This window comes from Rhipicephalus microplus, chromosome 5 (genome assembly GCF_043290135.1).
Source record: "Rhipicephalus microplus isolate Deutch F79 chromosome 5, USDA_Rmic, whole genome shotgun sequence".
Lineage (NCBI taxonomy): Eukaryota > Metazoa > Arthropoda > Arachnida > Ixodida > Ixodidae > Rhipicephalus > Rhipicephalus microplus.
In genome coordinates, this window is record NC_134704.1 from 150175366 (window position 1) to 150191698 (window position 16333).

At 47.6% G+C, this 16333-nt stretch overlaps 1 pseudogene; it reads left to right on the forward strand.

Annotated features, from left to right (window-relative positions):
• Positions 1-8563: 8563 nt before the first annotated feature.
• LOC119173342 (very long chain fatty acid elongase AAEL008004 pseudogene) lies at positions 8564-12207 on the forward strand (annotated as a pseudogene).
• Positions 12208-16333: the final 4126 nt, after the last annotated feature.

The following is a 16333-nucleotide window of genomic DNA, read 5'->3' on the forward strand; positions in this document are numbered from 1 at the left end:
GGAAGTAGACCGAAGCGCAAGCCGTAAGAAAGTGTGCGTGTGCCACCTCTCATTTAGTGCTTGGAATGTCCGCTGGATGGCGGTGCTTCTATATGGGGAATATATGATGAAAAGATGCGAGATGGTGGTACTTAAAGTGTTGAATAGATGGACGAACGGACACACAGAGAGATGCATGGATGGACGCATGAACGGACGCATGGGCGGATGCATGGACGAACGCAAAGATGGACGCACGAACAGACGCACGCACGGACGGGCGGATGGTCACATGGACGGTCACACAGACAGACGCATGGATGGACGGAAGCAAAAACGAATGGATGGACGAATGCTTCGCCCCACTCTCCATCATTCACTCCGTGGATATGCTGCCATTTTTTTTACTTTTACGAACACATTTACATCGGAAACGCGTGTGAAGCGTTCTAGGCCTACTGGCGTTCCGACCGAGCTAGGTCACGTCCACTGCTCGCGGATGCTATATGGCGGGCCCCACAGCAAAGATCCAGTCATGGAAGTGGACGAAACAGCGTCCGATGACACTCCGGATGGGCAAGACGATAGAGATAATGTCACAAACCTGCCTGAAGCTGACACGGGTGCCGACGGCTGGATTGGAGTTACGCGACGGATGAAAAACCGCGAAGTTTGCCGTGACAACGACCCATCCCTACAGCACGAGACCAAAATGCGCGGCCACTAAGGGGGCATTGTGAAGAAAACTCTTCGTACGAGTAAAATCCCGAGGCTGTTGAAAGGAGACATTAAGGTGATTATGAGGCAACGGAATGGCCTGAGCCTCAACTTGGCGGGTGGGGTGGCATTGAACAAAATGGTCAGGAGAACGGCCGGCAAAAATGCGGATGAAACAGTCACGATTCACCCCAACTACACTCAAAACATTCTGGTTGCTAGCACGCCCGACGAGGAGACAGCAGGCAAGTTAGCGAGGATCCGCTCAATTAGTGGGGGACAAGGAACACGAGGTCAGTGCGTATGTCTCTGACCCGAAGAAACGGTCAAGGGAATAATAAGAGACGTCCCGCTCAGTTATACGCAAGATATCAGCTCTCCCGGGCCCTGGTCACTACGAGGAACCTCAATCTCGCCTACGCAAAGAGACTGGGAAACACCACTACAGTAAACCTCTTCTACGAAGGAAACAAAGTCCCGACGTGGGTGTACTTTAACAGCATAATGATGAGAGTCGCACTCTACGGGAAGCAGCTTGATTTTTGTTGAGATTGCGGAAGACTCGGTCACAGAGCCGACTAGTGCCCGAGACCGGAAGTCAAACTCTGTCTGATTAGCGGCACGAAAAACCCAATTACTGCACACAAGTGATCGCCGAGGTGCAAAATCTGCGGGGAAGCCCACCCTACAACCAATCGCATGTAAAGCAAAGTACAAGGTTTCGTACGTGGTCAAGGCGAGGAAATGGCTCGCGAAAAGCAGGGATGGCCGGGTGTATGAGAAAGAGGGCGCACTCATTCCCGAAGATGGCGCGAGAAACCAGTACCCGGCCCTCTCACAGCATAACCGATCGGAACGTCACCCGAGAAGATGTCATTCGAGATCAAGGTCCGGATCCCGACAACGCAACAGAGCCCTTGCCCCCCACTCCTCCTCATCGGCGGTAAAAAAGAGGCCTCGCAGTAGAAGCAAAAGCCGCAGCCGAAGCCGTATTCGTACTTGACGAAACTCAAGTAGCGAGCCCAGTTTCTTGTCGGGCAACAGGCAGCCTCCACCTGACGGAAAGCCGAAGGGATCAACCAAGGTTACTTGGTCACACCTGGCAGCTCAAGAAAGCAGGAGTCCAGAAGAGAGCTTACTCCCCGAAGACCTAGGGAAGACCTTGAACGCGTCATTTGGGATGCGATTAGACAAGTTAGACAAATAGAACAGCGAACTAAGGGACAAACTGAGCAGGGCGAGACAACAAAAAGAGAAGTCGGCGAAGAATATCGACGAGTTGCAAAAAAACGCTGAACGAAATCCTCAAGCGCATGGCGCGGCACGCTGGAGGAGCTCCCACCCAGCGTGGGCCCATGGAGCACACCAGTGCGGTGGCGGAAGAGGAGATTGACATGCTCGACGTAGACAGACCAACAGTTGGCTCCAAACCCAAAAATCTTAGGGACAAGCCGGTGACACAGAGAACACGCAACAATCGAAGAGACCCAGGTCAAGGGCCAAGAAAGCAGACATGCTTGAGCAAATGATCGATTTGTTGGCGGATAAAACGGAACGCACGTTTGAAATTCTTCTCACGAGGCTGAACGAGTCCGACGCCTGAACGGAATGCGCAACACGCAACCGTAAACACTCAACTTCTGGCTATGAACCAGCGAATAGAAGACCTAGAACGAAGGAAGGAGCAGCTGCAGCTGCAGGAAAAGGTCGATGCCCCGCCTCCCGTCACTCGCGTTCCGACAATCATCAACAGAAGCAAAAGTGTCAATGTCACCGGCCCTGTAGCAGAAGGGATGCGCGGTCAGCCGAGCTCCTCCAACACCGTCGCATGACCATGGCTACGCCTCGCATGCACAAGGGCAGACTCATCGTTGGACAATGGGACTGCAGAGGCTTCAAAAACAAAAAAAGCTACGTTGATTCAGTACATGAAAACACTTTCTAGAAAGAAACTTCCAGGCGTGATTGCCTTACAAGAGCCTTATAATCATGCCAAGCTGCCGGAGTATGTCACGCACTGTCCGTTCTCCGATAGCAAGGGGTGGAGCATCACGATGTGCAACCTTTGTAAGAAGGGGAATAGCGTTTGTTGAACATGAACTAGACGTGGCGAGCGACGTCGATAACGCTTTAATATAAATCATACCAAGCAAGGGCATAACAGCTGGGCTGTTCGTCCTCAACGTTTAAAGCACCCTTCGAAGAAAGGTCTCACTCACAACTTCGACTGCCTCTTCCGTGAAGCGATGGCGAAAGCCGCCTCCAAACCCTTTGTTGATTTGCAGAGACTTTAACGCCCCGCACACGCACAGGCTGGGGATACGGCAACGCCTCGCCCAAGGGGAGGAGGCCGGCCGAACTAGTGGAAGACCTCGGCCTCTCCTTGCTAAACGAGCCTATGTCTCACACCAGAATCAGGCAGGGTATGTGCCACGACATGACCCCGGACTTCTCGTTGTGCGTTAACACGGACATAATGAGCAGGGAAAATACGTCTGAAGATCTAGTAAGTGATAATCGAATCCTTAACTTGGTCGTTAGCAGGAACGCATAACAAAGCGCGAATCGTAGTCAGTATCGTCGATTGGGACAAATTTCGCGAAAACAGGGACAACGATAAGGAAGACCCCATCAAGGATATTGGGTCATGCTGCAAGAAAATCCTATCAGACGTGGAGAAAGCAACTAAAGAAATTGAATAGACGGACTGGCGGGACGGGGAAGGCCCGGGCGGTGAGAGAACTGAAGCACCCGACCCAACCAGAGTGGACAGCCGTCTGGCGCACTTCGTCCTGGCCAAACAAATTGGTAGCATATGCACGGAGTGAATGATGGAGAGTGGGGCGAAGCATTCGTCCGTCCATTCGTTCTTGCTTCTGTCCATCCATGCGTCCGTCTTTGTGACAGTCCGTGCGTCCATCCGCCCGTCCGTGCGTGCGTCTGTTCATGCGTCCGTCCCTGCGTTCATCCATGCATCCGACTCTGCGTTCGTTCATGCGTCCATCCATGCATCTGTCTGTGTGTCCGTTCGTCCATCTATTCAACACTCCAAGTACCACCATCTCGCATCTTTTCATCATATATTCCCCATATATAAGCACCGCCATCCAGCGGACATTCCAAGGACTAAACGAGAGGTGGCACACGCACACTTTCTTACGGCTTGCGCTTCGGGTCTACTTCCCACCTTTAACCACCTCGAGTTCATGGCATATACTAGTTCACTGTATTCATGGCACTGCGGCCCAACGCTCGCTAAACCTTTCTAAAACAAATGAGGTTACGCCCAGCGAGTATAGCGTAGCAACCTTTTCCTGTCAGATAGTACTCATTGTTCATGCCCATGGCTGCTAATGGGGATCGCAGCGTGCGCATTAACTAAAAGCCGAATGCTCCTGTCTTTTATTTCCCATTAGCAGCCATTGACACGTACATTGAGCGCTATTTTTATTGTTGAACAACGCACAGGAGAAATCTCCCATTGGTACCACCTTGGAGGTCAAAATGTAACAATCGTTACACACTATGACTACGGGGGACGAACGGGTGCCGCTATAAGTAGCTTCGCCCCTAAAACTCGACGCAGAACAGAGTAAGCAAGCAGAAGTTTAACAAAAAGCTACGGGAAAAAATCGCCGAAGTCAACAATGAAATCGAGACACACTGTCCCCGCTTATGACAGCAGGAATGGAAAGAGCTTTGCAATACCACGGATGGAAATATGGGCGCGGACACACCTCGAAGATCCTGAAGCACCTGCTAGGCCCCGCCAGTACCAGGACGCCAGTTCGGACAGAGATGGCCAAGTTGCGGCCTTCCTTCCGTTCTGGCGGCCGCGGAAAAACGGTGACTTGCCAAACGCAGCACTACTTAATCAAACACAGCATCTTTTAATTTTTATTGGTGTGGCTATGCTTATTAGGCGTGCTTAACGTATACGGTTCCGAAGAAGAAGAACATGGAGTCTGTGCAACCACCACACGTGCATACATGATAATGTTTTTCATTATTGAAATAATTCATTCATTCATTCTTACGGCTATAAATGTCTTTTGTTTGCCTGAACCTTGGAGCTCTTACCATAACAATCCTCCTTTTGTGGAACCAGCCCTTTGCATAGTGAGACAAATTGAGTAGACCTTTGAACACCACCATAACAGAAACTTGCACTATCCTGCAATCGCTTGGTTGAAGGATCAAATAGAAACCTAATTTCTTTTCGATGCATTATTTATTTTGTAGATTGTGAATAAAACTTTTTTTTTCAAGAGGCAGCAGAGCTCTCCATTGTAATCAGATCGAGCATATAGGCTTATAGGCTTTTTGAGCATATAGAGCATATAGGCTTTCGAGATCGGGCATATGGGCTTTTCTGGATAAAATGACATCAGTGTGACTACATAAAGCTTGATCCGCTGTGCACAGTGCCGCTCCGACACAATGAACCCTTCGTGCATCCTTGTTTATCGCCTGACATTTGGCCCACAGGACGGCTTTGTGTTCTACCGTAGTGAAGTAGCAAGTACTCTAAATCGTAAGCCAGTTTTTCTAAACTCATACATGTAGAGGGGAGTGTTCTGCTCTCTCATCGTAGAGTGCCAGTAGTCTAAATCGGTACACACTTTTTAAATGCAAAGCGTTTCTTAGCGCACTTCGGTGACTTTGAGCGTATCTATCTATCTATCTATCTATCTATCTATCTATCTATCTATCTATCTATCTATCTATCTATCTATCTATCAATTTAGCCACTTACGACTTTTAGCTCTCCTGGCCGTTTCGATAATGGTATCGATACCAAACCTGGTATGGCATAACACAACTGTATGAAGAACATATTTGACTAGTCATAACATGCAAATCATGACATGTATGTCACGAATATCATGATTTACATTTCATGATTCTGCAGCTCTTGCGGTGGTTTCGTTCACATGGCTTGTTGCAAAACTGGTATGGTAAGGCATGATTGCAGGGCGAACACAAGCGACAGACCCTAACATGAAAGTCATGCCATGCGTGTCATGTAACAACATGACTACATGCCGCGCTCATGATACGCTGGCGGCCGTTTTGCTCGCTTCACATATACCAAATTTGGTATTATGGTACGTGAATGGATGCTGAAGGTATGCGACTAGTGCAAACATGATAATCATGAGATGCGTGTCATTTAACAACATGACTACATGCCACGCTCATAATACGCTGCTGGACGTTTCGCTAGCTTTACATACACCAAATTTGGTATTATGCTACGTGAATGAATGACGAAGGTATATGACTAGTGCAAGCATGATAATCAGGAGATACGTGTCATTTACAACATGACTACTTGCTACGTTCATTATGCGCTGTTGGCCGTTTCGCTAGCTTCACTTATACCGAGGTTGGTATTGCGGGACGTGAATGGATGATGAAGGTATGTGACTGGTGCAAACATGATAATCATGAGATTCGTGTCATATACAACATGCCTGCATGCCCCGCTCATGATGCGCTGGCGGCCGTTTTGCTAGCGTCACTTTTACCGAGGTTGGTTTTACGGTACGTGAATGAATGACAAAGGTATGTGACAAGTGCAAACATGATAATCATGAGACCCTACTTTGGAGTAACTAGAAGAATAAGAATGGGGTGGGGCACATTTGGCAAGCACTCTCAAATTATGACAGATAGATTGCCACTATCCCTCAAGAGAAAGGTATAAAACAGCTGTATCTTGCCGGTACTTAGCTACGGAGCAGAAATCTGGAGACTTACAAAGAGGGTTCAGCTTAAATTGAGGACGACGCAGCGAGCAATGGAAAGAAAAATGGTAGGTGTAACCTTAAGAGACAAGAAGAGAGCAGAGTGGATTAGGGAACAAACGGGGGTTAAGGATATCATAGCTGAAATCAAGAAGAAGAAATGGACATGGGCCGGGCATGTAGCGCGTAGACAGGATAACCGCTGGTCGTTAAGAATAACTAACTGGATTCCCAGAGAAGGAAAGCGGGTTAGGGGGAGACAGAATGTTAGGTGGGCAGATGAGATTGAGAAGTTTGCGGGTATAAATTGGCAGCAGCAAGCATAGGACCGGGTTAAGTGGCGGAACATGGGAGATGCCATTGTCCTGCAGTGGACGTAGTCAGGCTGATGATGATGATGACTTTGGGGTATACTGGGCCCTTCATGGTGCGCTCGCGGCCATTTTACTAGCTCCACATATACCAAAGTTGGTGTTAGGAGATGTCAGTGAATGACGAAATATATGACTGGTGCAAACATGATAATCCTCACAAGCTGACAACATACCACGTTCATAGCCTGCTCGCGGCCGTTTCGCTAGCTCCACGCACACTAAATTTGGTATCACAAGACGTGAATAGATGACGAAGGTAAAGCACACATCCAAAGATGATAATCATGAAACGGAAGTCATGTACGGCAACATTTACCTCCACCTCGTGACGTTGTGCTGATTTTAAAGTGACATATCAACTTTTCTCATTTGTGGTTCGCATGTAATCGATTCCCATTGTACGTTGGGTCTGCCTTTTTTTTTGCAAATAAAGCTGATCACGCATATGTAGCGAATCATTCGCTCCGCTTGAATGTCAATATTGTGTGCCAATTAACGATGCCAGAGGCACATTCGATGCCGTTACGAAACCTAGGGATGAGCTTGTATTTGCCACTTTCGCTCCTTTAAACGTGATTTTTTGCGACGGTAGTGCGAGTGTACGTAAGTTCGCACTACATCTATGATCACTGGCCCTCCGGATTCAAAGTTACCAACCCCTGATCTAGGCTAACCTCCTAACCGGCGTCACCAACATAGGTGAATCATCCAACGTGATACTCGACCGTCGGCGACCCGTGGCGTGGGGTACGTCGAGTAATAAAAAAAAATAATCATCATTTGATGACGACACGAGAGGCCACACATCACGAATGTTTGTGTTACGGCACGTGACGATGACGACAGACGGCGACGTCATCTCATTACGTCGTAGATCAGTCAAAGGTGGTCCGATGGTGGAGGCAATGCTAAACAGGGTGAGGTGCTTCCGACCTTCGAGGCAGTCTGAAACCGCATTAGGTACGAAAAGCTTTCGAAGGGTGGCGGTGCAGCATCAGTTACATTGACTCTGAAGAAAAAGGACTTTCGCCTTCTAGTCGTCCTATGTGAAAGCACAAAGAACGTTGTGAAGTTTCTCTTTATTTCTTAACCCTCACATGCCTACATAACGGCTGAGCGGTCATTGCATTGCTTACAGTATGCGCTCCACGGACCACGTCCGTCCAAAGGCAGTTCAGGAACGCGGTCACCACCAATGAGACGACGCGTGCTGTCCGCGCATGCGCGCTACGGCTGTTTTGTCCCACGGTCTCGATAAAACAATCATCAACAGCCACGCCTCGCCGTGACTCCGAGAGGTGTACATGACACACACGTAGAGACACTGGTCGGTCGCACTTTCCGTCAAACTGTCTCTTACGAACAACGCGGAAAATACAGCACCGGAAAAGAAGAATTGAACTGCAGAACGGCAGCAGCCGGCAGGGGGCAGGCCCTCTCTAATGGTTGTGAGTGACAGCGGTGGTCCTTTGTACGCATGCGTGCAAGAGGAAAGCGGCGCGGAAGCAACGGTGACTGCGAAGAACAATGGCCACTCGTGTGATACCACTCTGCCCGACTCATCCGAACACTCCCGTAATGCGTTCCGTTAATTGCACGAGGCCGCTCCGAGAAAAAGGCGACAAATCTGACTCCGAACCCTGTGAAACGTTTACTTTTCTTCTTGATGTTTTGTTCTTTCCCCCATAACACCCGCTCTTTTTCACGCGGCGTCGTGCTCACTCACTTCGACGTTCCGTTCATTCCAAAAAGCCGAGGACGCGGCGTTCGTATACACCAGTGGAGAAGGGAGCGGAGCGTGCGCGTCACCCAACGGCTTCAGATATACCTCGACATTCCAGGGGCAGTGGAGGTAGGTGTGCTAATTGAAGCGGTGGTCCAAAACATTGCTTCAGTAAACTTTCTATCTCTCTCTTATCTCTCGTAGAGAGCTTACGGATAATGCAAAGTCGTCGGACGGGATCGTGTCGCGTTCACGGTGCTAGGTTGCTGACCCTGATGTCCCGGGTTCGACCCGGCCGCGGCGGTCGCGTTTAGATGGAGGTGAAGTGCTAGACACCCGAGTATTGTGTGATGAGAGTGCACGTTAGAGAACACCAGATAGCCGAAATTTCAGGAGCCTTCCGCGATCACGTTCCTCCTATTCACATCGTGATTTCGGGACCTTAAACCCCAGATATTATTGTGGACAGTGCCAATTCGACGATTGGGCCAGTTGGTGATTCAAGATTGAGGTATACTGCGCGGAAGAATACATAGACAACAAGTATGCGGGGACGCGCGCAGACGATCAAATATCAAGAGGCGATAGTCTCCACTTGCCCCGTCTGCTTATCACTTTTGTTTTCTTCCACGCCGTGTAGCCCTATAACAGAGAGTGATCGTTGTATTATATGTCCGTTTAAGGGTTTCTTATTAGCACTACATCAGTGCAAAGCTCCGCACTAAGCCACTAAGCCAGTTTCACTTATCCGCATCATGACTGGCTGACATACCGTTACCAAAATATAGTAACAAATCACTCCTGTTACTTATATGAGAGCCCAGGTCATGAGGCTTATATTTTTACGTGGTGCAGGAACAGGAATTGCACTGACATAATGTAAGTGTGTAAGTTTTGAAGGCACTTTAGCCGGATCGTCTAAATCCGATCTTATGGAAGGACATTATCAGCGGGCTCGTCAAGATCACCTGTCCAAAGTTATGCAGACAAGATGAGTTTTTTGAGAATATTGATTGTTTATTTTGGAACATCTGCGACCAGCTTTATATCTAGTATGGTCGCAGCTTTACATCTGCGACCATACTGCGGTCCCCACCGCAGTATGGTCGCATTACCCGAGCACCGCAACCCCTGTGGTAGATCAGACATTATGCATGGTGCTCGGCTGGTGACCCGGGAGTAGCGGGTTCGATTACGGTCGCGGCTGTTACCCGTGTAGTGTGCGACGTCAGTGCACATTTAGAAAAACCGGCTGGCGGAAGTTTCCCTGGACCTCAACTACGGCGTCTCTCCTAATCATACCGAAGTTTCGGAACGTTAAATTCCAGCTATTATTGTAGTTAAGCTTTAATGGTTGGCTTTTAATAACTTCTCGCTAAAACTTACTCATTACTACCAGTATCCTCGTCCCTAACATAATTTTCGTGCGACTAAATAGACCTAAGAATGTTTTATGACTGTATCATGGTGTCTAGAGAGAAAAAAATCGACCATTCAGTGATGTCCTATCTGGAGGAAATGGGAAACGCGTTGGGCCATGCACATCGAAATCCTCGATTTTGAGTGTTTTTCAGCGGCTAATGTAACTTTAATAAACTTCGTTTTATATAACACTAGAAACCATGTAAGAAACGAAAGACAAAAAAGGAAACAACGCAGGGCAAGGATTTTTCTGCATTTCGCTTGTATTTCATTTCGTTTGCGCTTTAGGCAGTTATGGATCCGAACTATATAACGAGCCCGTTCTCGGCGTTTACGCTCTTCCTACCAGATTAAAGGTGTTAAATGTGAACCACTTATAACCTCAGTGTGCAGCCTAAGGAGGACCAGATGTCGTCGAAGTTACATATACGGGTAAAAATTGGTGTTATCTGACGTGGCTGAGGAGCATTGAATGCCTAAGTGTACAGGCTAAATGTAGCCCCTCAGCTGAAATTCACTACGCTGTATGCCAGAGCTTGAATACAACACAAATGCAGTCGTTAACTTTTATAAACTGGCTTTCGCAGAAACCTTCCGAGGTCCAACCGGCCACCCGGATAAAGCTTATTGTGCCACCATGAAGTTCAGCCTAAACCCATTGGTTCTGTCGCGCCAGATTCGCGAGATGGGCGACCCCAGAACGCGAGACTACCCTCTGGTCATGGATCCGCTATTCGTCATGACGCTCGTGGCCGCCTACCTCTACTTCGTCAAGGTGGCCGGTCCTCGCTGGATGAAGGACCGGGAGCCCTTCCGCATCCTCAACGTCGTGCGCGTCTACAACCTGGCAATGGTGCTCATCAATGTGCGGTTTCTCTACCTGGTACTCCGGTTCACTTATCTGCCCGGCGGCCACTACAACCTCTGGTGCCAGGGCATCACGGGCCACGTGACGGACGAGATGCGAGAGTACTACCGCACGGGCTACGTGTATACCATCTCGCGCTACATGGACCTGCTGGACACCGTCTTCTTCGTTCTGCGCAAGAAGTTCACCCACATCACCCACCTGCACGTCATTCACCACACCATCGTGGTCGCCAACGTCTGGTTCTTCACGCTCTTCGCACCCGAGGGCCAGCCCGTGCTTGGCATGTGCTTGAACGTCTTCATCCACATCATCATGTACTCCTACTACTTCCTGGCGACACTGGGACCCGGCGTGCGCAAGTACCTCTGGTGGAAGAAGTACCTGACCACCATGCAGATCGTCCAGTTCGTGCTCATCATGATGCACATGTCCATCCCTTTGTTCGTGGACTGCGGCTTCCCGAAGCAACTCATCATCGTTGGAAATCTGCAGACGTTCCTCATATTGTGTCTGTTCGTCAACTTCTACATCAAGACCTACGTCGCCAAGCCCAATCATCCCGTTCGACGGGACCACAGTGGCGCGATAGACGCCGTGGTCGAGCCGGCGAAGAATGAAAAGAGCGAGTAAAGACCCTCGACCAAAAGAGTGGTCGTTGAAAGACACTTCCAAGCTCTTAAGTGGCATGCCTTCAGCATAAATAGCTAATGCCAGTGCTGCTAAAGTCATCAGAAGTGTCTTTGTGAGGACAAATTATTTAAACTTTTCGCTATTCAATTCTCACTGTATAGAACATACGTTAGTGCAAAAGTGGGCTGCACGCATTAACAGATGACATACGTTTGTATCTCGGGAATGTGTAGGTTGTAGTACTTTATGCTGAATGCAAGTAATATTGAAGCGATACTGAAGCAATGTGTAGGCACAGGCGTTTTTGCAAATTTTTTGCGAAATATACGGGTAATTCACCCCCTTCAGGACGTTTCAAACTTTACATGCTGGTCTTCAGTGATCATCAAATAAGTGTGCGCCCTGAAAATTTACACAAGCTAGGTAAATAGACATTAAACATTATTGAAGTCGTGAAGAACCCATGCCCATTTTCCCTCTAGGAAAGGCCGCGGGTCGCTGCCACGTCGAAACGGCAACGCCAGGCGTCAACGCCGCATCAGCCTCCTAAACTGCCTGGAGTTGTTGGTACCAGTCGTGACTCATCAGCAGTCAATAAAAAGTGCCTTGCGATTCATTTTGATCCGTATAGTGCTGTAAAGAAGAGCACTGCAGAGCATGTGATTAAAATATCGGTATCTGCCGTAGTTGGGACACGAAGGCGAGAACATCGGGAAACAACTATACATCGAAATGAAGAGATATGAGTGCGCTTGTAATAACCTAAGCGTGAAAAATTGAAGAAGCTATATGCCTCGGTGTGGCTATAAGACTGCAAGCGAGTTTAAAGTGAATTCTGGCTTCTTTCAAGGTGCAGAGTGTGTTCCTAAAGAGAAGCGCTCCATCTCCGCCACTATAAAACCATATTTGCTCCGTCGCAGGCCCCGCCCACCCCGGCCTCGGAGAGCGCGGCGTGGCAGTTGACACCACGCTCTTGAGCATCTTCCTATTCATTAGCGTTAACAGCCCCCCCCCCCCGTTTACTTTTGACCCCGCGTAAACCGTGAACCAAGTCAAGTGCTTTTGCTACAAGTACCTTGCCGACATCCCTACAGACGGCTCCAGAGGCGATTGCTCTGGCTGCCGACCTCAAGTATGTGTAGACTTCCGTTTTGCTCAGATCTAAGATGGCTAATACTATGGCTAGCTGTTCTGCCTTGCCAGACGACCAGGCAATGATTGACGTGGCCGAAAGGACCGAGCCTTTGGTGTCAACTGAGACGACCGCAGAGCGGGAAGTGTTGATAGCCGAACCTCGTATCGAACGGCATCGACAAAACATGCATCCGACGCATGAGCATGTGCATGTGACGAGAGCGCAGCAGTTCTAGCCAACCTTCTGCCGATATTGTGTTGTGGACTTACGTTCTTCGGCAGCGGAGAAACCTGAATGTGGGAGCTCGTGCGATTTTGGAGCTGCATGTCACGTTCCCGCGCGACATTCCGAGTAATATTGTCGCCCTCAAGTATTTTTCGCCATGTGATGGTGGATGAAACTCTTACAAGCTTCGTCGTCAGCTGCGCTTCTATGAATCCATCTAGGTTGTTGTCAACACAGAAGAGGAAAAGAAGTAATATTGCGCACTTCTCACTGTGCGAGATCCCTACAATGAAGACGTATTATATTCTTGGTACGTAGGTCGTCGAGGTGGTTCACCATCGCGTACTCTCTAACCCACCCGCCAAACAAAAAAAAACACCTTTCTACATGAAATAAAGCATTAAAAAGTTTGGCGCCGTGCTGCTGGTGCACTGCTCAACATTGGTGTGCAGTACAAAGAAAAAAATGGCAGTAGTTCCTCGTGCAAATTTTGTTCATTGTTTCTTATTTGTCTGCCTTTGTTTTCGTTTGTTTTATTCGTTTTCTTTACCTTGACAGTAACTTTAACAAGGCAAGTGTTAACCATGCAGAATTTCTGTTTTGACATTTCCATGGTATTTGACAGGTCGAAATTTTGTTGCCTGTTTGTTATGTGTATGCCCGAGACAAAGAACAACAAATCGATGTGTTTATTATACAACTAGCAATTCAAAAAGGTGTAGGTCTGTGTGCACTGGCAAGGCACATCTCTTTAAGTATCTCAATGTATTCCGTTTCCTGATTTTTTTATCTGCACTTCTTTTCTGCTTTTTTTATAAGGTGAAAACATATGCAATCGCAAATCACCGCGTTATTGCTATCTTCGTTTTAATCCATGCCTTAGCTTTTGTATGCTCTATTTTCTTGTCAGTTTTGTTTCAGTGTTTTTGTCTCGAACTACGCCTGGACATTTCGACACCTGTACCCTCCGCCAACTCAGACTTGCATGCATAGTAAAGAACCCCAGGTGGTCAAAATTTCCGAAGCCCTCCACTACGGCGTCTCTCATAATCACATGGCGATTTTGGGATGTTAAACCCGACATATCAATCAATGAATCAATCAATCAAACCCTCTGCCACCCATTACGTGAGAATATCATGAGTTTGTGAGATGAAGACCGCTTTTTTTCTGACTTAATTGACCTTTCACGTACAATCTGGACTATCATCATCTATTTCAATGTTATAGCAAAACCTGTTATAAGATCGCCACAAAGGGCTTTTTTTTTTGTGCCATGTCCGCCGGTGACCGTTACCGCCATCACTCAAAATAAGAAAAAAACGGATTGCAGAACAAATAATCGGAGATGAATGGGGTTTGAACCGGGGTCCCCTGCACAAAAGCGCAGCATTATACTACGGAGCCACGCCGCTACTCGAAACTCCCCTACAAAGCGATTCTACCCAGGCGTTATTTCACGTAGGAACCGCCTTAACCTGAGTAAAATAGCCTGGTAGAAGAGTAAAACGAAGTGTCACACAATCTGAATTATGTAACCAGGCGTCACACAATACGTATTACGTGATGCGTGGGTCGTTGAATCCTTCCAAATCATTACAAAAGGCTCAGCCAAAATCCTTCATTGTCATCAGCCACTGCACTAAGTGAAGTGCATATAATGTCTTGCATGCGAATGCATAGCGGGTACCTCTCTTCTCGAAAAAATCATGGATAATGGCGTAGCAGGTGCCTCCCAAATTAACAAAAAAACACAGCACATCCACAAGTGAATGATGATGATTGGGGTGCAGCATCCGCCCGTCCGTTTGTGTGACCGTGCTTCTGTCCGTCCGTCCGTGGTTCCGTCCATCCGTCCATCCGGGCGTCGATACGTGCGTTCATCATTCCGTCGTTGCTTCTGTCCATCCGTCCGTCCATCCATCCATTCGCCTGTCCATCTGTCTGCCTGCCTCTCTGTCTGTCTGTCCATCCGTCTGCCAGTCACTCAGGCTAGCGCCACCTGCTGTGTGAGTCATACAGCTAGGTGGTCACTGGTTACGAACCGGTCACAAAACACATGCATGGACATACCCACGGCTTCAGGAGCTTCACCTTTAATAATGATCTACGGCTTAGTGGGTACCTTGCAAGCGTACTTGAATTATTAGCCCCATTGGTAGCCACCAAAGAGGTTTTGAACCTCTTTGGTAGTCCCAAGAGTGTTACAACGGCTTCTAGAAACACCCCTCTTCCAGCTTTCACTGTGACTGTGCTGCACTTTTCTCGCTGGTCTGAAGCTTTTTAAGTAAGTTCATTAGTACCCCAAATAAATTAAAATAAACTAAAAGCGCGTTGATGACAAAGAAGCAGGGTCAAGGACGGCAGAAGATTAAGTTTTGCGCTTTAAAACTTTTGAAGCCAGCATAGAACATGAGACTCAGGGGGGAGGTCGCGAGGTATACGGCCTCGTTTCGACAAAGTCCTCGTGGCCGTTAGAGGAATGAATATCACTAATTTCATCGTTTCTCTTTCCGCTCGTGTGGATCACGGTGTAGTACAAATAGTACTGGTATAGTGCTATTCATCATGCACTTGGCGTTCAACCATACGCATTGCTTGTTCAGTAGTAGAAGGATTTCACGTAACTGGAACGGATTTCGGCTCTTCCATAGTAGCTCTTCCATTCATTACCGTGTACTAAATACTCTAAATTGTTAAACACTTCTTCTATGTATACACACTTGGTAGAGCGGGAGGTCGACAAATGGGAATATCGCTGGTAGAACATGCACCGAACTTAGCCTACAGTGATGACGATAATGATGATGATGATCATATACAAACTGCCTCATGCACAGAGTAACGACCATCAAATTATTTCTATGCAAAAGTATAGGAAGCCGCTTTGCGTTAAAGCCGGTTATAACATCATCTTGATTGTAATATTGAAAAACAAACAAAAACAAAAGTCGGGGATAAAATATTAAGAAAACAGAAAGAAAAAATGGTCAGATCCCACGTACAGTGAGAAGCGAATATATGCGAAGCATGAACGGGGAAGGTTGATATGTGACTTTAAAATCAGCATAAAGTTACCAGGCAGAGGTAAATTATGCCATACATGACTTCTATTTCATGATTAACATGTTTAGTAATTTCATTTAGCTTCATCATCTATTCACGTCACCTGACCAAATTTGGCATATGTGGAGCTAGCGAAACGGCCGCGAGCGTTCTATGAGCGTAGCATGTAGTCACGTTTCACATGTCACGCATGCCATAATTTTCATGTTTTTTCGTGTAATTTACCTTCGTCGTCCATTCACGTCACGTAATACCAAGTTTTGCATATGTGGAACTAGCGAAACGGCCGTGAGCACGCTATGAGGGTAGCATGTAGTCATATTCTACATGATACGCCGATCATGATTATCATGTTTGGACATGTCATTTACCTTGGTCATCTATTCACGTTAAGTGCTACCAAATTTGTCATATGCAGAGCTAGCAAAATGGCCGCGAGCA